At 44.9% G+C, this 22,699-nt stretch overlaps 1 protein-coding gene across 7 annotated transcripts in view; it reads left to right on the top strand.

The window, feature by feature from the left end:
• The first annotated feature begins 11,319 nt into the window (after window positions 1–11,319).
• The window catches only part of ANKRD6 (ankyrin repeat domain 6), a 178,844-nt gene continuing 167,464 nt past the window's right edge, over window positions 11,320–22,699 (top strand). For all 7 annotated transcript variants that reach the window (XM_065911668.1, XM_065911665.1, XM_065911669.1 and 4 more), the window contains exon 1: window positions 11,320–11,480. The gene's annotated coding sequence lies outside the window, so the exon portion shown is untranslated. The remainder of the gene's footprint in view (window positions 11,481–22,699) is intronic.

Raw genomic sequence — 22,699 nt, 5'->3', positions numbered from 1 at the left:
CTGGGGGCTGCGTCCCCACCCGCCAGCACTCAGGCTGCACTAAGAGCCCCTGAACCCACGGCTTCCCAGGACATGGTCCTGTCCAGCAGAGGACCCAGGTCCTGGCCCCACACACCGGTCACAGGAGCTCAACCTGGGGCCCTCAGGGCCCTGCAGCCAGAGACTCCCAGACCTGGCTCCACTCACTGGCGGGCGCAAAGGACCCAGGGACACCAGCGTCCTGCAGCGCGCCATGGCAGGGCCCGGCCAGCCCACCCGCAGTCCAATACTAGCTCTGGGACCCCTGAGCCCTCTGGCTGGAGACCCTAGGACCTGGATCGGCTCGCTGGTGGGCTGGCACTATCCCTGGGGCCCAGCTTCACCCCCCAGGAGGTGAGAACGAGTCCTGGGATCTCCTAGACCCCAACCCCATCCACCAACACGTGGACATAAGGCCTAGGATCACAGTCCCACAGCCTGCCTCAGGACACAGCCAACACACCAGCCCCAGGACACCTGGACTCCAGACTCTAGCCTTGCCCACCAGCAGGCCAACTCCAGCTCTGGGACACCTTGGGTCCCCAATCCAGAGTCCTGGGATCCAGGACCGTCTCCTGTGGGCTGACACCAGCTTTGAGACCTCCAGGGCTTCACAGCCAGAGTACCTGGGACCTGGTGCTACCCACCCATGAGCTGGCACTAGCCCTGGGCCCACTCACCATCAGGCTAATATCAGCTCTGAGATGCCCGACTCCTTAGCCAGCCACTCCAGGATTCAGCCCCACTTAACCAGTGGCCAGCACCAGCTTTGGGACGTGCTAGCAGCCGTGTCAGGAACTGGCCCCTCCCACCAGAAGGTCAACGGTAAATTTGGGGATACTAGCCCCACAACCACCCATCCCAGAATCCAACTTTGCCATTGGTGTGCCTGCATTAGCCCCAAGACTTACTGGGGTTCTCCAGCCAGCTCACGAGCCAGACCCTATATAAGGCAGGGCCTGACCATCAAGCAGACTGGAAGCCAGCCATGCCCTACCAGACCGCCCCCAGTAATCAGCCCACCACAAAAGGGGGATCCCTAGACCATGTCGCCTGGTGGCCAGAGGGGAGTGCACTGCTGGGACACATAAGACATCTCCTAAAAAGGCCACTTCTTCAAGGTCAGGAAACAAAACCAGCCTAGAAGGTACGTAGACGTAAAACCAGCAAATTAGGCAGAATAAGGCAATAGAGAACATGTTCCAAATGAAGGAACAAGTTAAAACCCCAGAAGGAGAGCATAAGTGAAGTGGAGATAGGCAATCTACCTGAGAAAGAGTTCAAGGTAGTGATGTTAAAGATTATCAAAGAACTCGGGAGGAGAATGGATGGACAGAGTGAGAAGTCAGATTTTTTTTTTTTAAACAAGAACTCAGTTTTTTATTTCATCATTTCTTGCATTTGAAGTGCTCCTTGATGACATCCTTAGCCTGAGATTCTTTGCCATAGTCCTTAACCACCACACAACTGCAACCAACAACTTAATGGGGTTTTTCCCTCTCTGTCAATTTCACAGAGGCCTACCCATTCCTCTAGCTTCTTGTTGTCATCAGCCTCAATCAGGTTGGTTTGATAGTTATGACCAACCTAGATAGCATATTAAAAAGCTGAGACATTACTTTGCCAACAAAGGTCTGTCTGGTCAAGGCTGTGGTTTTTCCAATGGTCAAGTATGGATGTGAGAGCTGGACTGTGAAGAAAGCTGAGCACTGAAGAATTGATGCTTTTGAACTGTGGTGGTGTTGATGCTTTTGAACTGTGGGACTCTTGAGAGTCCCTTGGACTGCAAGGAGATCCAACCAGTCCATCCTAAAGGAGATCAGTCCTGGGTGTTCATCGAAAGGACTGATGCTGAAGCTGAAACTCCAGTACTTTGACCACCTCATGCGAAGAGCTGACTCACTGGAAAAGACCCTCATGCTGGGAGGGATTGGGGGCAGGAGGAGAAGGGGATGACAGAGGATGAGATGGCTGGATGGCATCATCGACTGGATGGACATGAGTCTGAGTAAACTCCGGGAGTTGGTGATAGACAGGGAGGCCTGGCGTGCTGTGATTCATGGGGTTGCAAAGAATCGGACACGACTGAGCGACTGAACTGAACTGAACTGAACTGATGCTCAGCACAAAGGGCCTCCGCCGACTTGACATTCCTAGGCTCATCCCAGTTGGACGCAAGCACATGTAGATGGGCTTGGCGCTTGTCTGAAGCTTTGGCAGCTTCCCGAATTCCACGTGCTAAGCCACCGTGGATGAGGGCGGTCCTCAGCGCCTCTTGCTGAGCAGTGTTAACGTCCGTCACACGTCCAGCAGCAGTGTCTTCCTCGGCCACGGCGGTGGGCTACGGGTGGAGCCGAATCTTGAATGCGCCCGAGCCTCCGCCTCTGTGCGGCTCCGCAGCAGCAGGGCCAGAAGTCAGATTTTAACAGAGTTAGAAAATAAAGGAGAAGTACCAGAGATGAAAAATATAATAACTGAAATGAAAGATACATTAGAAGGGTGACTTCTCTGGCAGTCCAGTGGTTAAGACGCCCAGCTTCCACTGCAGCGGGGCTGGGTTCAGTCCCTGATAGGGGAACTAAGATCCCACATGCTATGAGGTGAGGCCAGAAAAAAAAACAAACGTTAGAAGGAATCAATAGTAGTAGAGATAACACAGAGGACCACATCAGTGAGCTGGAAGAGTGATAGAAATCACTGAAGCTGAATAACAACAAAAAAAAGAATAAAAAGAAATGAGGACAGTTTAAGAGACTTCTGGGACAACATCAAGTATGTTAATACTCTTATTATAGGGGTCCCAGAAGGAGGAGAGAGAAAGAGAAAAGGGAGAGAACATATTTATGTAAAAAGAGCAAAAAACTTTCCTAACCTGAGAAAAGAAATAGATATCCAAGTCTGGGAATTGGAGAGTCCCAAACAGGATCAATCGAAAGACAAATACTGTATAGCATCACTTACATGTGGAATCCGAAAAATAAAACGAATGAATATAACAAAACGGAAACAGACTCACAGATACAGAGAACAAAGTAGCGGTTACTGGGGTGAGGAATGGGGAGGGGCAAGATGGAGTAGGGGGCTAAGAAGTACAAACTATTAATACTACATATCAAATAAATAAGTTACAAGGATATATTATACAGCACAGGAACAGAGCGAATGAGTATTTTATAATAGCTTTACATGGAGTATAAACTATAAAACCTTTGAATCACTATGCTGTACACCTGTTGCTGATTTCAGAAGTTACGTCATATTCAGAGGATCCCAGGAAAGGCGTCTCAGGGTATATCAGGAGATGAAGCTTCGTCAGAAAGGGAACTTGGGCTTTACTTCTCTCTGTCCTTGTCGCTTTTCTCTCTGCACGAAAACTGGCTTTCTGTGCTTCTCCCACCAGATGGCAGGAGTTGGCTGTCTCGGCTTCCAGGCCCAGGGAGAGTGGGCTCAGGCTCTGAGCTCGACTACCCAGGTTCAAATCCTGGCTCCAACACGAACCAGCTGTGTGACTCGGATCAAGAAACGTAAGCTCTCTGTGCTCTGATTTCCTCACCTCTCAACTGGTGTTAATCTTACAGACCTCAACAGGATTGTGCTTAGTCGCTCAGCCATCGACTCTCTGCGACCCCATGGACTGCAGCCCGCCAGGCTCCTCTGTCCGTGGGGATTCTCCAGGCAAGAATACTGGAGTGGGCTGCCATGCCCTCCTCCAGAGGATCTTTCCAACCCAGGGATCGAACCTAGGTCTCCTGCATTACAGGCCGATTCTTTACCGTCTGAGCTACCAGGGAAGCCTTGCCTTTAAAGGTGAGTACTATGTAAGTTTTAACTATTATCTTTGATTCCTAGGCAAGAAAATCTGGTTGGGGGACTTCCCCGGCAGTCTAGTGGGTAAGACTGTGCCTTCCAATGCAGGGGTGTGGGCTTGATCCCTGGTCAGGGAACTAAGGTCCTATACGCAGCGAGGCGTGCCCAGAATTCAGCGGGAATTTGCTGCGTGGCGCAGGAAACTCAAACAGGGGCTCGGGATCAACCTAGAGGGGTGGGATGGGGAGGGAGATCCGAAAGGGAGGGGAACATATGTATACCTGTGGCTGATTCATGTTGAGGTTTGACAGAAAACAGCAAAATTCTGTAAAGCAATTATCCTTCAATAAAAAATAAATTAAGACAAACAGAAAAAAGAGGCACTTGACTGTCAAAGTTTTATAAGTTGGGAAATTGATTACATGATTTACCCATGGTCACACACTCATTTTTCTACTGGGTAGTTGATCTTTATCATAATGATTAATAGAATCTCCTTATACATATATATAAAAAAATCTCATTGAGTTTGGGCGAGTGGTCCACTCCTGACGGCCCAGTCGTACTTTACTCACTGCTATGTACTGCTACTCCTTCAGGGCACGCACCTCAGCTATCATTTAACATCTGGCTGAGGACTGAATTTACCATTGGACTTCAGGACTACTGCTTGGCTCACATCTTGTTCTCGGTGCCTAACTCGGCAGGCAGAATCTCTAGGGACACTGTGCAATATGGTAGCCCGATGGTAGTCCAGTTTCAGCAAATATGCTGAGTGATTGGTCCAACCCGTTAGGGCCGGGGGTGTAGCTAGTGGCTGCAAAGGCCTACCTTCATGAGTGGGGAGGCCGTTCTGAGCTAAAGGAGATAAAGTTCAACAGAAACCTCCAAATACACCTACCATGTGCTTCACGTGGCCAGGCACAGGGAATACAAAGTCAAAACAAATATCAGGCAGAGACTGTGGGTGGCTTAATCCCCCGACCACTCTGTCCTCAGTTTGATATCCCCAAGTGTTCTTGAGTATCAACACAGCCACTGAAAGAAGCCCAGGCTCAGAGGCTGAATCATGATTGTTTACCCTGGGTATGATAATCACTCCCTTATTTCTGGGACCCAGTTGTGATCAATGACATGTAGGGAGAAATAAATTTAAGGGGCAGCTGAGAAGAGGTGGTTCCCGAATTAAAACACAATGGGAAGCGCTGTCCCTTTTTCCTGCTTAGATGTCAAGCCAAAAACAAAAGCCAGTAATGAGGTGGTACAGTAGCATAATAAAGAACCTAGGCCCAGATATTTTATTATGTAAGTTTTTACATGTTTAAACTGCTCTAGACAAGCATGCTCTTTCTTGCAGCCAAGCACTTTTTAACTGATAAACACGGTCCCTTTATCTTCATAACTGAAAGTGAGCGATGGAGACAAATCAGATAATCAGTAGCTTAAGATCAGAAACTCAGAAGGATGCCCACCACCACCACTCCTCTTCCACAGGGTACGGTAATTGTTTAATTGCATAATGAGATAGGAAAAAAGACAACAGGATTGTGACACTAAAAGCATGAACTATCCATAAAAGAAAAAGTACAAAATTAAAAACTTTTTCTCAGCAAAGAGTCTGTTAAGAGAATGAGTAGAGTAAATATTCATAAACCACATATCTGACATGGGACTTACATCTAGAATATGTAAAGAATTTTCAAAACTCAACAGTAAAAAAAATTGCAATTAGAAAATAGACATTTCACCAAAGAGGGAGAGGTGCCAAATGAGCACATGAGAGCTGCCCAGCCTTTCAGCTTCCAGTATTGACCAAAATGACCAATCCAAAGGGAAAGAGGCAGGGCATTTGTTCATGTACCTTTCAGAAGACGGAAGTCATTCCTTTGGCCACATCCATGCGAATCTACAAGAAAGGTGATGTAGACATCAAAGGAATGAACCTTGTTCAAAAAGGGAATGCCCCATAAAGGTTCTCTATGGCAAAACTGGAACAGTTAGGCTGAATGTACCTAGCACGCTGTTGGCATTATTGTAAACAAACAGTCTAATGGCAAGATTCTTGCCAATAGAATTAATGTATGTATAGAACATATTACGTAACCCATGAGTTGAGATAGCTTCTTGAAATATGTGAAGGAAAATGATCAGAAAAAGAAGGAAGCCAAAGAAAAGGGTATTTAGGTTCCACTGAAGTTTCAGCGGAAGAAAATTAGAGATACCAAGGGAACATTTCATGCAAAGATGAGTTTGAAAAAGGACAGAAATGGTATAGACCTAACAGAAGCAGAAGATATTAAGAAGAGGTGGCAAGTATACACAGAAGAACTGTACAAAAAAGATCTTCACAACCCAGATAATAACGATGCTGTGATCACTCACCTAGAGCCAGACATCCTGGAATGTGAAGTCAAGTGGGCCTTAGAAAGCATCACTACGAACAAAGCTAGTGGAGGTGATGGAATTCCAGTTGAGCTATTTCAAATCCTGAAAGATGATGCAGTGAAAGTGCTGCACTCAATATGCCAGCAAATTTGGAAAACTCAGCAGTGGTCACAGGACTGGAAAAGGTCAGCTTTCATTCCAATCCCAAAGAAAGGCAATGCCAAAAAATGCTCAAACTATCACACAACTACACTCATCTCACACGCTAGTAAAGTAATACTTAAAATTCTCCAAGCCAGGCTTTAACAATACATGAACTATGAACTTCCAGATGTTCAAGCTGGTTTTAGAAAAGGCAGAGGAACCAGAGATCAAATTGCCAACATCCGCTGGATCACTGAAAAAGCAAGAGAGTTCCAGAAAAATATCTATTTCTGCTTTATTGATTATGCCAAAGCCTTTGACTATGTAGATCACAATAAACTTTGGAAAATTCTGAAAGAGATGGGAATACCAGACCACCTGACCTGCCTGTTGAGAAACCTATATGCAGGTTAGGAAGCAACAGTTAGAACTGGACATGGAACAACAGACTGGTTCCAAATAGGAAAAGGAGTACGTCAAGGCTGTATATTGCCACCCTGCTTATTTAACCTATATGCAGAGTACATCATGAGAAACGCTGGGCTGGAAGAAGCACAAGCTGGAATCAAGATTGCCGGGAGAAATATCAATAATCTCAGATAGGCAGATGACACCACCCTTCTGGCAGAAAGTGAAGAAGAACTAAAGAGCCTCTTGGTGAAAGTGAAAGAGGAGAGTGAAAAGTTGGCTTAAAGCTCAACATTCAGAAAACTAAGACCATGGCATCCAGTCCCATCACTTCATGGGAAATAGATGTGGAAACAGTGTCAGACTTTATTTTTGGGGGCTCCAAAATCACTGCAGAAGGTTATTGCAGCCATGAAATTAAAAGATGCTTACTCCTTGGAAGGAAAGTGATGACCAACCTAGACAGCATATTAAAAAGCTGAGACATTACTTTGCCAACAAAGGTCCGTCTAGTCAAGGCTATGGTTTTTCCAGTGATCATGTATGGAAGTGAGAGTTGGACTATAAAGAAAGCTGAGCACCAAAGAATTGATGCTTTTGAACTGTGGTGTTGGAGAAGACTCTTAAGAGTCCCTTGGACTGCAAGGAAATCCAACCAGTCAATCCTAAAGGAGATCAGTCTTGGGTGTTCATTGGAAGGACTGATGCTGAAGCTGAAACTCCAGTACTCTAACCACCTCATGCGAAGAGTTGACTCACTGGAAAAGACCCTGATGCTGGGAGGGAATGGGGGCAGGAGGAGAAGGAGACGACAGAGGATGAGATGGATGGATGGCATCACTGACTCGAAGGACATGAGTTTGAGTAAACTCCGGGAGTTGGTGAGGGACAGGGAGGCCTGGCGTGCTGTGATTCACGGGGTCGCAAAAATAGGACACGACTGAGCGACTGAACTGAACTGTAGTTTCAGCCTGCTCCACCCAGAGAGGCATACTTTGTGGGAAGCAATGGAAAGGAGCCTGAGCTGCTGGAACCTGTTTGCTGTGAATTCAAAACTCAGGGTCTGTTTTCAAATGTAAGATGAATAAAGATGTGGTACGTAGATACAATAGAATATTACTCAGCCACAGAAAGGAATGAAATTGGGTCATTTGTAGAGATACGGATAGACCCAGAGTCTGTCATTAACAGAGTGAAGTAAGTCACAAAAACAGGTAGCGTATGTTAACACATATATATGAAATCTAGAAAAATGGTTCACATGAACCTATTTGCAGAGCAGGAATAGAAACACAGGCCTAGGAACAGATATGGGACAGAAGGTGGGGAAGGGGCGGGTGGGATGAACTAGGAGAGTAGCTCTGACACATTCACCAGCCTGTGTGAGACGGACAGACGGACAGCGGGACGCCTCTGTGTCACATAAGGAGCTCGACGCCGTCCTCCGTGAGGACCGGGCGGGGTGGGATGGAGAGGGGCGCGAGGCAGGCTCCGGAGCCAGGGGATGTGTGTGTGCACACAGCTGAGTCACTTCATTGTACAGCAGAAAGTAACACAACACTGTAAAGCAATTAGATTCCAATTTAAAAAACACACAGAGTTTTCAGGATGTATGTCACCAGCATAGGGACAGGAAAATGGGACAAAACAGAGCACCTAAAACCGACCCATAGATATTTGGAAACCATTCTAAGATAGCTCTGGCACTGTGGATGAGAGGAGAAATTGAATTTCAGTGGAATGTGAAAGGCAAAAGTTTACAACTTTCAGAAGAAAATATGAGAGAATGTTTTTATATCCTTGGAGCCAAGAAAGATTTCTAAAAACCCATAAATCAGGGCCAAAGACATGAGAAATTAACAAAAGAGAAAACAAGAATAGTTAGCAAACATTAAAGATGAACAATTATACCTATAATTGGAGAATGCAGATCACAGCATTTGATTTACAAATTTGTATTTGAAATACAAATCACAGTAAGAAATCATTTCATACCCACAGGAAGAACAAGCACTGGCAGAGAAGTAGAGCCAGGGGACTTTCAAACATCACTGCAGGAATTCAGATTGGTACAACTGACTTAGAACACCACTGGCATTATCTAGTGTGTAAATTTGAACATGCTCGTACCTTAAGACCAACAATTCCACTTCCAAATACGTATCTTAAAAACTCTTGCGCACATACCTCAGAAGAAATATTTAGGAATGTTCATAGCAACCCCGTGTGCAGAAGCAAAAGCTGGGACAATGTCCAACACACTGTCTGAAAGTAACCTGGGCAAATAAACTATGATATATTCTCTCAATGAAATACCACATAACAGAGAAACTGAATAGTTGAATCTCAGAAACAGAAGGCTAAGTGAAAAATTAAACAAGCTGAACCGGAATGGTGAAGAATGATTCCACTTAGAAAAAAGTTCAAAAACAGGCAAAACTGAACAGCGTAGTATTGAGGGCTACATATATTTGTGGTAAGAGAATTATTAACACAGAATTATGGATGATTGTTTCCTTTGGAAGACAAGGAGGGTATGATTGTAGAGGGGGCATTTATGAATTTTCTTGAGTGGGAAGCCTTAGCAAGGGCAGTTTCAGGAATGGAAAGCAGAACGGTGGCCTGAAGGACCAACTGAAACTAGTGATGCAAAAGAAAGCTAGTGCAGTCAGCTCCTTAAAGAAATGTTGCCGGAAATAGGAGCCAATTAGGTGGTTAGATGGCATCACTGACTCAATAGATTTGAACTACAGCAAACTCCAGGAGATAGTAGAGAACAGGGAAGTCTGGCGTGTACCAGTTCATGAGGTTGCAAAGAATGGGGCACGACTTAGCAACTGAACAACAACAATATCCTAACAAAGCAGTGAAAGCTATCATTGGTAGAGCCAAACTTTTCCTCATGAAGCGGAAGGAGAAGGTAGTGAGGTGGATGTGTGAGGCTGGCTGGACAGAGGGGCAGAACAGAGTTGCAGGCTGCCAGCCTTCCTCACACACAGGGAGCCTTAGGACTCTCCTTTCATGAGATGCCCAAAGACCATGTGTCCACTTGGAAACAAGCAAGCATGATCTCCAAACAGCCGACCCACCACTGTCTGCCTTGGCTCTCATGAGGCCCCTCTGCCAGGAATTCCCATTAATTAAGGTCTGGGAAGAACTGCAGACCAGTCAGCTCCCAGGAGCATTCGAATGTCTTACAGACTGGTTCTGTTCCTTTCAGCAGTATTAATGTGTGATTGCTCTGACTGCCCACGAATACAACTTCAAACTCCATCTCATCTCCACTCTGGTGATCTCATAAAAGCCTCCTGGAGGAATGGAGCATGCTGTATCTCTGGATGTTTATTCAATGGACTAGCTTGGAAAAGCCTTTAATACGGAAAAGTGTAAGAAAGAAACAGTCACACTGAAAGATAATGGGTACTTTGACCTTGGGGGATCACTTAGCCCTCACTGGTGACCTACCAGGAGAGAAATTCAGAGCTGATGGGCAAGGAAAAGAAATATGTTCTTTTAATAGCTCATGATGGGGAATGACAGGGATGGGGACAAATCTGAAGAAGGCCAAAGGACACTCAGAAGAGAGGTTTCACATCCTGCCGAGTAAAATGCTAGTTATGACTTGGGATTGGGGGGAAGTTCGGAAGTAGGGGAAGAAAATCAGGCACTTACTCGTCCCTGGTGTGCGTAGGACTGTTTGGATTCATTCCGATTGATGTTCCCTGAAGGACAGAGGGAGACATATAGCTGAAGAAAACGTAGGAGATCATCACGTGTCTTTTCCCCAGGTCTATTTCAGAGGGGGGAAAAAAAATCCGGTTAAAATTAAGCTCAGGGAAGCCGGAAACTCCATTCTGGGGTTTCACCTCCCTCTCCACCTCGCTGTGTTCAGAGAGTAGGTACCTGTCACGCTTCTTCAAAAGGTTGAATGAGATCCTTCCTACTCATTCATACATTCATTGAACAATAATTTATTGAGCGCTCGCTGTGTTCAGGGAACTCTTCTAGACACGGAAGAAGTAACTGAAAAATAAAAACAGACCGAGTTAATAGTGTGTGAAGCGTGATTTGAATATAGCAGGCTGGACCGCTCAATGCTCCCTATTTCATTAAGAGATGCTTCCGACGAGCTACTAACCGACAAGCTGTTTGGAATGAAGGCTTCCTTTCTTCCCTTCAGCTTTCTCATGAATCTGGATCTTTCATCATTGTTGTCTAGCTTCCGTTGAGACATCTCAGCTAAGTGAACCACGAATACATTGAAACACGCCCGTGGCCACAGGTTGAAGGATGGTTTCTCCTGCTGAATCCCTCTCCCTCCTAACAAACCCGGCAGCCTCTGCTCGGAAAACCTCCCCCAATTGCACGCCCCGGCTGCGTGCTCTCCTGATAAGGCGGCCTCTCGGCAGCGGCGGCGGGGCCGGGAGCTGGCTGCAGCGCCCCGCCTCGCCCGGACCGGCCGCTGCGGGGCGCTGCGGGCCCAGCCTCCGAGCGCGCGCGGGCGGGCGGGGCGAGGGCCGGGCGGGCGGCGGGCGAGGCGGCTCGGCCACAGGTAACCCGCGGAGCGGCGAGCGCGGCCCGGCGAGCGGCGGCAGGAGGCGGCGGCGCAGCGCGGCGCCGAGGCCCAGGGGCCGCCGGAGCCAGCGAGAACCCGTGCCCGCCGAGTCCGCGCCTCCCCCGCTGTGGCCAGCGCCGGAGCCTGCGGCGCGGAGGGAAAGGTACCGGGAGACCTCGCCCGCTGCTTCCCAGACCTCTCCTTCCCCGAGGGCCGGCGCCCCTCCTCCGGTGCGGGGCTGGGGGCTCCGATCCGGGGGGACGGCGGCGCGGGTGGCGGCTCCCCCGATCGCGGTCTGTTTGGGGAAGAGTCCCCGACCCAGCGCGACGCGCCTTCCCGCGGCTTCCGGGGAAGCGGTCGCCGGAGGTGGTGGGGGTCCTCCCGGGCACCTCCCCTGCGCTTTCCTTCAGTTGCTGCCCTGGAACAGAGGACTTGGGGAGGGGCCGAGAACTTTCTCGCCTTTGCACGCCCCTTCCCCTTGCTCCAGTGAGCTGGAAGAGTTTGTAGACAGTGGTGGTGGTGGTCGGGGGTGTGAGGGGAACGGGGTCCCCAGGTGTTGCGGGCGCGGAGACCCGGCAGTCTTGGGGCGTCCACGGAGGGTCTCCTCCGGTCGCCAGCGGCCCCCGCCGCCCCCGGGCCTGCGGCCGGCCTCGGAGTGACCGGACGCGGCTGGGACCCGCCTGCAGCCGGGTCGCTGCCCTCACCCCTTCAAGGACCGCGGAGGGGCGCAGGGCCGGCCCGTGGGGGCTCTTCCGCCCCGGGGAGCCCCGTTCTGGCTGGAATTAAGCTCTGCAAAGCGTTAGCAAGTGGCCTGTCCCAGAGCGCGAGGAAGCGAGCCCGTCGTTTGGTCCGAATTGAGACATCAGTTCGCCGACACTTGCCTCGGGAATTTCGGTGTGCTGCTTCCGGTGGATTGGAGGAGGGGGAGGGGAGTTGGCGTCTGTTCCTTGTCACCGGAGAGGAGCTTCAGTTTCCTAAAGCGGGTCAAGCATGTTTTCCCTAAAGCGTGGTGAGATGGTGCAAGTGGTGGTGGAAGACGTTCCCTTTGGGGTTATGAGACTGAGTCTTGATGCGTCTTGCTAGGTGAGTGACTTTGGAAAATGCACTTTTTAAAGCCACAGGCAAACTGGGTGTATTGTACATTACCTGGTGGTACTGTTGGAGAAATTGAATGCAAGTGGAAAGCTCGGCATAGAGTTCTTGAACTCTGGGCATCCTTTCTGTGAGCCTGTGGATGAAGATAGTCATTTCACGTTTAGGCCAGTGTTAATGGGACGAACTTGGGCAATGAATACAAACGCACCTGGGTCCATGGTGGTCCCACGGAGTACTGATGGTCTCTGGGGGGAGGGGGTCCCATCCTTAAAATAGCAATAGCAACCTTGGTTCTCCTGGTGTCCTACCTGCCGACTCCACGTGTTCATCTTCCATCATCCTTAGCAGCTGCTTAATATGTTGTAAATGAAGAATTTTTTAAAAAAATTAAAGATCCTAATTAGAAGAGTTTTCTGCACTCTAGGTCATAAATGAGGAGGGGAGAGAGGAAGAAGGGTGGAAAGGAATTAGAACCCAGGAAGACAACTGATGGCACATTGGGAGATATAAACCAAAGGTGATAACAGAATGCCAGTTTGTTAACTCCTGGTTCGGTGGTGGCACCAAAAATTAACCTTCCCATCTCACTCAGACCCATCAGCCTCTCCAGAGCCCCTCCAGATAAGTACATAATCCAAGTAAAAGCAGACAGTTTGCTTAGAGACAACTCTGCTTAGAGATAAGGCACACATCCAGCTCCCAGGGCACGCGTGTGCTGAAATTCTGGGGCTGCCTCTGCAAACTATAGCATGCGTTCAGAAAGCAACAAACGGAGAAGAACAAATTAGAAAATAAGAACAGAAGACACACCCAGGCACCCATCACCCAGCTGAAGAACCAGAGCATCCTTGCAACCTTGCAGCCCAGAGCACTCCTCCCCATGGCATGCCGCTTCTTTTTTATCTCCCAGAGGAACCACTAGTCTGGCTTTTGTGTTTATTTCCGCATTGGTTTTCACACTTAATATCTGATATGAGAAACTCTGTGGAAGGCAAGTTTCTAAATAACCATTTTCATAGTAACCTGGAGCCTGTAGAACTTAAAAGGATATTGAGAGTAAGATGCAAACCACAAAAAAGCTGAAAGTATCAAAGTGCTGGGCTGAGCAGTCTCTCCGTCACGCTTTGCCCCCGGTTTCCTTGGCAAGGCTCCGCGGGTGTGTTCTGTCTGTATGGGGGAGGCCCAGTCTCTTCAAACATAGCTTGGAGGCTATAATTTTGAAAGCTTTGCTTGAGTCTCTAAGAATTGGAAAAACAGTAATTTGCACGCATGTGTTTTAGAAGTCTTTAAAAAAAATACCAATTATCCAGAGGACATTGTATTGGGATTTGAAGGATTAAGCCAACTGAGAGTGACCTGTAAAAACGGTTTTAACCTAAATTCTTCTTTTTCTGGTTGCGATGTTTGTGTTCGGGACTTTTAAGTTATTTCTTTGGGTTGACTCACAGCTCTCCTCCATGGATCGCACACATTCAGTCACTTCTTGGTTAATCAGAGGTTCCTAAGCTTGGTTCATGGTGCCCTTTGGATCTCAGTAATTTTTTTCACCTTGCCCCTAGTTTTTGGCAGCTAGTAAGTAGTTAGGTTGAAATAACATAATAAGTATTTATATCCTAACAACATAGAAGCTGTTTGAAGAAAAATAACACAGTAAACTAAGAGAAAAAAATTTATATCATTCTTAAATAACCACACTTTCAAATGGGGTGTGTGTGTGTGTGTGTGTGTGTGCACGCGCGCGCGCGCGCACACACACACACACACACTTGGGATCTGATTGGATCCCAGTCTCATTTCCTGTCCCACATTAATTTTTCTGCAGCACTTGCTTTTTATCACAGCAACCTCTGAAAACCCAAGCTTTGCAGAGATACAATGTCATTGGTAGGAACGTGATAGGATCTGATTTGGAAACTGTGAACTCCACCAGCCTGTAGGTTCAACGTCCAGCATGTTGAGTACGCTGTGTTTCCCTTGAAATTTTCAGAAACCCTGAGTTGTCCCTGTGAATTTGCTTCAGCACTCCTAGTGCCTTGGTGAACAGTTGAGGAATTGTTGGTCTAAGATAAAACCCACTTCCCCGGAGAGACCAGTTAACTAAGGAAGGTGTCAGCCTGAAAAAGCCCCAGGTTAAGTTTCTGTGTGAGTTTCCCAGGTGGCTCAATGGGTGAAGAATCTGCCTGCACTGTGGGAGATGCTGACAGACTTGAGTTCGATCCCTGGGTCAGGAAGATCCCCTGGAATCCAGTATTCCCGCCTGGAGAACTGGAAGAGCGACCTAGCACACACTAAGACTTCTGTGTGCAGTGGGATGCATCTTGGTTTTCTCCTATGTGAAATAGAGCTGGCTAGAGGCTTCCTCATAAGACTCTTTAAGGGAATTAAACTAGATAATGTACATAAAGCCACCTTTTAAAGACCTGGAATACGATGGAGTCTTGAGAAATAATAGCTGTTTTAACGGTTGTTACTGTGTATGTGAGTGCTAAGTCGCTTCAGGGGTGTCTGACTCTTGCGATCCTATGGATTGTAGACCACGAGGCTCCTCTGTCCTTGGGATTCTCCATGCAAGAATACTGGAGTGGGTTACCATGTCCTCCTCCAGGGGATCTTCCCGATCCAGGGCTTGAACCAGCATCTCTTACGTCTCCTGCTCTGGAAGGAGAGTTCTTTATCACTAGCGCCACCTGGGAAGCCTGGTTGTTATTGTAAATAGTACCAAATCAATGTCCAGTGATGGGTATATGTCATTGCCCATATTAAAGAAGAGTGGATGCTCGAAATCCCTGTTAGCAAATAAGCTATGAAGTAACTAGTTTACATAGGATGATTTATTGTTTTTTCAAACAGAAAACTCTGGTTTACTATTGTGACGATCTTTGATTTTATTTAGACCGTCTTTGGAATACTCATTTTCAGTGACCACCATGAGCCCTGGTTTGGACGGAGCTTGTATCAGTGCACTTCTAAAGGGGGTATGCTTGTCTTATGTCTTGGGAAGTTTGAACATAGATGATAGGCTGGGAAATGTTTCAAGTAGGATTTAATTTCTGCGTGTACTTTTAGCACACTGAAGCAGATAGTCTTTTCAGATGATATGTGTATATTTTCATTGTATTTATTCTTGGCTGTGCTGGGTCTTCATTGCCGCTCACAGGGTTTTTCTTGTGGCAAGCTGGGCTACTCTGGTTGCGGTGCGTAGCTTCCTACTGCAGCGGCTTTTCCTGTTTCTGAGCACGGGCTCTAGGGCTCTGGCTTCAGTGGTTGTGGGCACGTGGGCCCCGTGTTGCGGCTCCCGGGCTCTAGAGCACAGGTTCGATGGTTCTGGCACCAGATTGGTTGCTCTGTGGCAGGTGGGATCTTCCTGGATTACAGATTCGAACCCAGTCTCCTGCATTGGCGGATTCTTCACCACTGAGCCACCGGGGGAGCCCAGATGATACGGTTTTTATTAACTTGCAGAGCATCCCACGATAATGCCTATCAATAAGAGATACTTGTTAGTCTTCCAAGGAAAGGCTGACTTGGATAACGATGGCTGTCATAGTTCCTTTTAAGAAACAGAACTTTCTTCCCTTGTCCAGATCCCAAGTCTAAGCTAGGACCGAGTGATATTTTAACTACTTTGAAGAATATGCTCAAAAATACATTCATCATAGTGATGTTTCCTTAGCATAGTTGTAGATTATTATTGTTGCGTTCTTCAGTCATTTATCATTGGGAAGCCTGTGCAGAAGCGTAGGTGATAACTTCCAAGTTGACCTTAAATTTTTTTTTCTGTTTATTTTGGTTTATCATGTTGAGGGTTTTTTCCCCCCTCTATAAAATTTGGGTATATTTGTGAGTGTGGGAAGCTATTTGATCCTTCTGAACTGATTGTTCTGTTTTTCCATTTCATGCCTATCTATAGGTTATCAGCATTATTTCTCTTTAACGTATTGCTCCCTTTTAAAAGAAATAACAATTTCATATCTTGCCTTGGTTAGGCGCATTATATTTAATACGGAACATCTTTTTTTAAAAATGTTTATGGCTGACTTAACAATGTTATATTAGTTTCAGGTATACCACATAGTGATTCATGATTTTTTTTTTCTTTTTCTGATTCATGATTTTTATAGATATTACTCAGTGTCTTATGGTTTTAGGGTATAAAGTAGAAGACTGCGTTGTAGATGTTGAAATGTGGATTAGAATGAATTGCTTTCTTCCTTTTGTCTGCAGCTCTTACTTAGAAGCAAACTGAGCCAAGAAGCAGCTAAGCTCGTGTGCCATAACTAGAGAAAGCAACAGGCCGAACGAAGACCTTCACAACCAAAAATAAATAAAATTATTTAAAAAAAAAGAAAATTGAGAGTCAGAAAGCTTGAGCATCAATTTAACTATTAGAATCTGATATTAGCCACAAAGTGCTTTATGAAATGCTTTACTTTTTTAAAAAGGTTGTTATCCATTCATGGTGATGGTGATGCAGTTGCTAAGTCATGTCCAAGTCTTGCAACCCCATGGACTGCAGCCCACCAGGCTCGTCTGTCCATGGGGTTTTCCAAGCAAGAGTACTGGGGTGGGCTGCCATTTCCTTCTCCAGGGGATCTTCCCGACTCAGGGATCAACCCGGGTCTCCTGCACGGCAGACAGACTCTTTACTGACTGAGCTCCCAGGGAAGCTCAATCCAGTACAGCTTATATAATCACTGTATAGTCATGTTGGCTACTTTCCCCGTGTCGCACAGTGCGTTCTTGCCGTTTACGTTTTAGCTCCTGGTTTGCACCTCTGAGTCCCCACCCCCATCCCCTCCCTCCCCCACTCGCCTGTCCCCGCTGGTGGCCGCTGGTTGTTCTCTGCATCTGGGAGTCTGCTTCTCTCTTGTTTGTTTTCGTCACTGGTTTGCTGTATTTTTCAGATCCCACATCTAAGTGATTATCATACAGTGTTTGTCTTTCCCAGCTGCCTCATTTCACTTAGCATAGCGCCCTCCGCGTTCATCCCTGTTGCTGCAAATGGCAAAATCCCATCTTTTTTACGACCAAGTAATATCCCGTTGTGTGTGTCTGTGTATGTGTGTCTGTGTGTATGTATGTGTATATATGTGTGTGTATGTGTATATATGTGTATGTGTGTGTGTCTGTATGTGTGTGTATGTGCATGTGTGTATATGTGTGTGTGTATGTGTGTGTGTGTATGTGTGTATATGTGTGTGTATGTGTGTGTGTGTATATGTGTGTATGTGCATGTGTGTGTATGTGTGTGTGTATGTGTGTGTCTGTGTGTATGTATGTGTATATATGTGCATGTGTGTATATGTATGTGTATGTGTGTGTATGTGTGTGTGTGTATATGTGTGTGTATATGTGTGTGTTTGTGTGTATGTGTGTGTGTATTTGTGTATGTGTGTGTGTGTGTCTGTATGTGTATTTGTGTGTATGTGTGTGTATGTGTGTGTGTGTATATGTGTGTGTTTGTGTGTATGTGTGTGTATGTTTGTGTGTGTGTATGTGTGTATATGTGTGTGTATGTGTGTGTGTGCATGTGTATATGTGTGTATATGTGTGTGTATGTGTGTGTATATGTGTGTGTTTGTGTGTATGTGTGTGTATGTGTGTGTACGTGTGTATATGTGTGTGTTTGTGTGTATGTGTGTGTATGTGTGTGTGTATGTGTGTGTGTGTGTGTATATGTGTGTGTTTGTGTGTGTGTGTTTGTGTGTGTATGTGTGTATATGTGTGTGTTTGTGTGTATGTGTGTGTATGTGTGTGTGTATGTGTGTGTGTGTGTGTGTATATGTGTGTGTTTGTGTGTGTGTGTGTGTGTGTGTATGTGTGTGTATATGTGTGTGTTTGTGTGTATGTGTGTGTACGTGTGTATGTTTGTGTATATGTGTGTGCATTTGTGTGTGTACGTGTGTATGTATGTGTGTATATGTGTGTGTATGTGTGTGTACGTGTGTATATGTGTGTGTTTGTGTGTATGTGTGTGTATGTGTGTGTGTATGTGTGTGTGTGTGTGTGTATATGTGTGTGTTTGTGTGTGTGTGTGTGTGTGTGTATGTGTGTGTATATGTGTGTGTTTGTGTGTATGTGTGTGTATGTGTGTGTACGTGTGTATGTTTGTGTATATGTGTGTGCATTTGTGTGTGTACGTGTGTATGTATGTGTGTATATGTGTGTGTTTGTGTGTGTATGTGTGTGTTTGTGTGTTTGTGTGTGTGTGTGTATATGTGTGTGTTTGTGTGTGTATCTGTGTGTGTATCTGTGTGTATTTGTGTTTGTGTATGTGTGTGTGTGTGTTTGTGTGTGTATGTGTGTGTTTGTGTGTATGTTTGTGTGTTTGTGTGTGTGTGTATATGTGTGTATCTGTGTGTGTATCTGTGTGTACGTGTGTGTATCTGTGTGTATTTGTGTTTGTGTGTGTGTTTATGTGTGTGTGTGTATTTGTGTATGTGTGTGTGTCTCTGTGTGCATGTGTGTGTGTTTGTGTGTATGTGTGTGCATATGTGTGTATGTGTATTTGTGTGTGTATGTATGTGTGTGTATGTGTGTGTATATGTGTGTGTGTATGTGTGTGTATGTGTGTGTTTGTGTGTATGTTTGTGTGTTTGTGTGTATGTTTGTGTGTGTGTGTATGTGTGTATATGTGTGTGCATTTGTGTGTGTACGTGTGTATGTTTGTGTGTATGTTTGTGTGTATGTATGTATATGTGTGTGTTTGTGTGTATGTTTGTGTGTTTGTGTGTGTGTGTATATGTGTGTGTTTGTGTGTGTATCTGTGTGTGTATCTGTGTGTACATGTGTGTATCTGTGTGTATTTGTGTTTGTGTGTGTATGTGTGTATATGTGTGTGTATGTGTGTATCTGTGTGTATTTGTGTGTATGTTTGTGTGTGTGTGTATGTGTGTATATGTGTGTGTTTGTGTGTGTATATGTGTGTGTATGTGTGTATATGTGTGTGTATCTGTGTGTACGTGTGTGTATCTGTGTGTATTTGTGTTTGTGTGTGTGTTTGTGTATGTGTGTGTGTGTTGCACATCTTCTTTGTCCTTTCATCTGTTGATGGACACTTAGGTTGCTTCTGTATCTTGGCAGCAGTTGTAAATAAGGCTGCTATAAGCATTGGGGTACATGTGTCTTTTTGAATTAGTTTTTTTGTGTCTTTCAGGTAAATACCCAGGAGTAGAATTGCCGAGTCACATCGTAGTTCTATTGTTAGCTTTTTGGGAAACCTCCATACTGTTTTCCATAATGACTGTACCAATTTATATTTGTACCAACAGTGTACAAGGGTTCCCTTTCCTCCACATCCTTGCCAACATTTCTTATTTGTGTTCTTTTTGATGATCGCCATTCTGACAGGCATGAGATGGTATCTCATTGTGGTTTTGATTTGCATTTCCCTGATGATTAGCAATGTTGAGCATTTTTTCTTGTGTCTGTTGACCATCTGGGAAATCTTAATATCTTCATATACAATTAGGAAAGGGTATATAAGGATGAAAAGATTTAATTTAAATTTGGGAGTTTATTGATAGCTAAATGGACTTAATTTCTTCATCAGTGATTTGTTGTCTTCAGTTCAGGAATAGAGATTATGGGAAATATTTCTGTCCATGATAGTAAGAAACATTCTTTTTAGAAAATTGAATTTAATGGAGATACCAGCAAATAGCGACCAAAAATGGAAAAGTAGTCCAAAGTAAACTAGTATTAATAACTAAACAAGAGTCAGCAAGGTTTTTTTTGTTGTTGTTGATTTTTGGTAAAGGACATATGCTTTCAGTAATGTTTCTAAAAGGAATAAATACAAAAGAATAAGGTCAGTTTTCCTTACAGATATTAAGTAGATAAGAGGTGAAAACAGAACTTAGTTCTCAGTTTTCCACATCAGTTCTAGGAATCCTGCTCTCCATCATCTTGTCGAGTTGGGTGGGGCCTCGGGAGGATGGAAGGTCATCAGGAAACACGGCGTGGTCCAGGCTGCCCACTCACTGTGGCGCTCAGGACAGTTTCTGAGAGCCTCAGTTTTCTCTGCACTGAGGGGACTAGACCAAAGCATTGCTTTAAAAAATATGTGGTTCTGCGACATTGTTCATATTCACAGGGTAAAATCAACACTCTTTTTCTTCCACACTTCTGAAGGTGGATGCCGTTGAGTCAACCTGATGATCTGTGGACCAGAGAGAACTAATGAGATTGTTAACGTGACGTAACCTGATGACCTTCTTTTATTATGAGCTTCATTCACTTACTGTGTTAAGTCCTTTCAGACTGTTCATGCATGTATTCACACTTGGGAACATAAATCCAAAATACCATTCTATTTTAAAACCTGATTCCAAGGTCAGAAAATTTATACTCTTATTTCTGTAAGTTAGAGTTTTCAGTTCAGCATTTTATTCTAACTCTGGGCAAGTCCCACAGAAATCTGATATACAAGAAAATTGCCTCCAGGTGACAAGTTTGGGAAGTATTGGGTTTCTCCCCTCTTTGCATCTTTATAGGAATTTTAGACTTCTTAAAGTGAACATATATTCAGTTTATGATCATAAAAATAAATATATCAAGTATTAATAAAAAGCTGTAAAATCACACAAGAAAATTCAGCGTTTGTTAATCATATGTATTAAAAAAAAACACTTTGTTCCCATACTGGAACTATTTAGATATTCTAGTAACTAAAATATTTGCTTAATAGGAGGTAAAACTGTAATCACATGAGATGGGCCTGTTTTATCATGGTTAAATGGTAGTGATTTGAGTTTATTATTGAGGATAAAAATAAACCAAATCATGAACAATTTGACTTGGAAAATTTCAGTTCAGATTTTTCAAAAAGCTAAATTTTTTCTTTCTTTGTCAGGATAACATGTCTCATGCAAGTCTCTAAAGTTACTTTTTAGCTAGAAAATACCAAGTGAATGGTAAATCCCAGCATGAAATTCTGGATTTGACCCAGTTTAGGTAGAATGCTAAAATGCATTGTGTACTATTTTGTATTATGCCATATATAGTCTAAAATATTCAAGTACCACAGAGCAGATTTCTTGAATACACATATATGGATGCATTTGAGTATCCTAGTTATGCCCTATATTTACAGTTTTGGTTAACCTTTGATTAAGAGGCATGCGATTCAGAGCTGATCTTACTGGGTAAGATGCCTGGTTCTGGCACCTATTGGTTGTAAAATTTTTGACAGTTTACTTAGCTGTCAAACTGCCCCAGTTTCCTAATCTGTAAAGTGGAAGTTTGATACAGTTTTGTACTCTGCCTATAGTGATAGTTACATGAATCTATGAATGTGATAAAATTCTTGGAACTACACACACACATGCACACACACACACATACCCTGAACTCATGGAAAAAGTGAAATCCAAGTAAGTTCTATAGTTAATAGTATTATACCAATGCCTATTTCCTTGTTTAGATCATTGTATTCTGGTTATGTAAGTTGCAGAAGGAAATGGCAACCCACTCTAGTATTCTTGCCTGGAAAATCCCATGGACAGAGTCTGGCAGGCTCACAGTCCACAGAGTCGCCAAGAGTCAGACACCACCGAGCGGCTTCACTATGTAGACATTACTGTTGGGAGATAGGGTGCGTGGGCACTCTCTGTGCTATTTTTTATTGTGATGTACATGACATAAAACTCACCATTTCAACAGTATTTTCAATATGCATTTCAGCGGCATCCGTTTCGTTCTCGTTGTTGTGTAACCATCACCACTATCGGTCTCCAGAGACTTTCATCATCCTGAATTGAAACTGGGTCCCCACTTAACAATAACTCCCCAATCTCATCTCCCCAGACACCTGGTAACCACTGTTCTACTTTCTTTCTATGTCAATTTGACTCCTCTAGATGCATTATAAGTGGAATCATACAGTGTTTTTTCTTTTGTGTGTGGCTTATTTTATTTACCGTCATGCCTTTGAGGTTCATGTACTATTTTTTTTTTTGCAACTTATGTGAGAAAGTAATATTGTTTCAAAATAAGTTTGTTTTTTTTTTTCTGTTTTCTTTTTTTTTTTTGCTATGCCACACAGCATGCAGGATCTTAGTTCCCTGACCAGGGACCCAACCGGTGCCTGCTGCCGTGGAAACACAGAGTCCTAACCTTGGACCACCAGAGAATTCTCTCAAAATAAAGTTTAAAAAAGAAAAAAAGAAAGAAATATCCCACTGATGGTGCCCCACTGCTGTACCGCACCAAGGCATCGAGGTCAGGGACAGTGCAGGATGGCCAGGAAAGCCGGGGAGTGACATCACCTCTCTTGCCTTCCTCCTC

This window comes from Muntiacus reevesi, chromosome 19 (genome assembly GCF_963930625.1).
Source record: "Muntiacus reevesi chromosome 19, mMunRee1.1, whole genome shotgun sequence".
Classification (NCBI taxonomy): Eukaryota; Metazoa; Chordata; class Mammalia; order Artiodactyla; family Cervidae; genus Muntiacus; species Muntiacus reevesi.
The sequence above is the reverse complement of the archived record's forward strand: the minus strand, read 5'-3'. Positions and strand labels throughout refer to the sequence as shown.